Source organism: Arachis duranensis, chromosome 9, assembly GCF_000817695.3.
Source record: "Arachis duranensis cultivar V14167 chromosome 9, aradu.V14167.gnm2.J7QH, whole genome shotgun sequence".
Classification (NCBI taxonomy): domain Eukaryota; kingdom Viridiplantae; phylum Streptophyta; class Magnoliopsida; order Fabales; family Fabaceae; genus Arachis; species Arachis duranensis.
This window is the reverse complement of record NC_029780.3, coordinates 45983539-45985440: the sequence shown is the minus strand read 5'-3', so window position 1 is coordinate 45985440 and position 1902 is coordinate 45983539. Positions and strand designations below refer to the sequence as shown.

The 1902-nt window shown below is 36.5% G+C and overlaps 1 non-coding gene across 1 annotated transcript; it reads left to right on the top strand.

The window, feature by feature from the left end:
- The first annotated feature begins 832 nt into the window (after positions 1-832).
- Positions 833-936, top strand: LOC127742158 (small nucleolar RNA R71). The gene has a single exon (XR_008003345.1). It is a non-coding gene; the product is annotated as a small nucleolar RNA R71 (small nucleolar RNA).
- Positions 937-1902: the final 966 nt, after the last annotated feature.

The window sequence follows — 1902 nt, the reverse complement described above, 5'->3', positions numbered from 1 at the left end:
TCCTGAGAACGTCCCATGAGGTCTTCCTCACTGGGATTCACGTCCTCCTCCTCCTCTCTAGGTTTGGTCACACCAACTAATGTTATGGTCTTGCACTCTCTTTTTGGATTCTCTTGGGAGAGTACTAGGAGGAGTTTCAGTGACTCTTTTACTCAGCTGGCCTACTTTTGCCTCCAAATTTCTTATGGAGGACCTTATTTCATTCATGAAACTTAGAGTGGCCTTAGATAGATCAGAGACTATGTTTGCTAAGCTAGAGGAGCTCTGCTCATAATTCTCTGTCTGTTGCTGAGATGATTATGGAAAAGGCTTGCCATTGCTAAACCTGTTTCTTCCACCATTATTATTGTTAAAGCCTTGTTGAGGCTTTTGTTGATCCTTCCGTGAGAAATTTGGACGATTTCTCCATGAGGAATTATAGGTGTTTCCATAGGCTTCACCCATGTAATTCACCTCTGCCATTGCAGGGTTCTCAGGATCATAGGCTTCTTCTTCAGAAGATGCCTCTTTAATACTGTTGGATGTATTTTACAATCCATTCAGACTCTGAGAAATCATATTGACTTGTTGAATCAACATTTTGTTCTGAGCCAATATGGCATTCAGAGCATCAATTTCAAGAACTCCCTTCCTCTGAGGCGTCCCATTACTCACAGGATTCCTTTCAGAAGTGTACATAAACTGGTTATTTACAACCATTTCAATGAGTTCCTGAGCTTTTGCAGGCATTTTCTTTAAGTGAATAGATCCACTTGCAGAATGGTCCAATGACATCTTAGACAATTCAGACAGACCATCATAGAATATATCCAGGATGGTCCATTCTGAGAGCATGTCAGAAGGACACTTTTTGGTCAATTGCTTGTATCTTTCCCAAGCTTCATAGAGGGATTCACCTTCTTTCTGCCTGAAGGTTTGAATATACACTCTAAGCTTGCTCAGCTTTTGAGGAGGAAAGAATTTGGCGAAGAAAGTCGTGACCAGCTTATCCCAAGAGTTCAGGCTATCTTTAGGTTGAGAGTCCAACCATATTCTATCTCTGTCTCTTACAGCAAAAGGGAAAAGCATAAGCTTATAGATCTCAGGATCAACTCCATTGGTCTTAATAGTATCACAGATCTGCAAGAATCCAGTTAAGAACTAAAAAAAAATCTTCTGATGGAAGTCCATAAAACTTGCAATTTTGTTGCATCAGAGAAACTAATTAAGGCTTTAGCTAAAAATTGTTTGTTCCAATAGCAGGGATTGAGATGCTTCTTCCATGGAAGTTGGAAGTTGGTGCAATAAAGTCACCAAGCATCTTCCTTGCACCTCCACCATTGTTATTGGGTTCGGCCATCTCTACTTCTTTTTCAAAAATTTCAGTAAAGTCCTCTTCAGAGTGTTGTATTTTAGCTTCTCTTAGCTTCCTCTTCAGAGTCCTTTCAGGTTTCGGATCAGCTTCAACAAGAATGTTCTTATCCTTGCTCCTGCTTATGTGAAAAAAAAGATAACAGAAAAGGAAGAGGAATCCTCTATGTCACAGTATAGAGATTCCTTTATGTCAGTAGAAGAAGAAAAGAATAGAAGAATGATGTAAAGAGAAGAGATGAAGGAGAGGAGTTTTCGAAAATAATTAAGAAGAAAAGGAAAATATTTTTGTTTTTATTTTAAAATATAGTTAGAATTCAAAAATTATGAGAAGAAATAGAATAAAATTAAAATTTAAAACAATTAGTTAATTAAAAAGAATTGTGAAAAAGGGTGAGAAATTTTCAAAAATTAGAGAGAGAAAAGTAGTTAGGTGGTTTTGAAAAAGATAAGAAATAGTAAAACAAACAAAAAAAATCAAGTAGTTAGTTAAAAAAGATTTGAAAATCAATTTTGAAAAGATAAGAAGTTAGAAAAGATTTTGAAATTGAT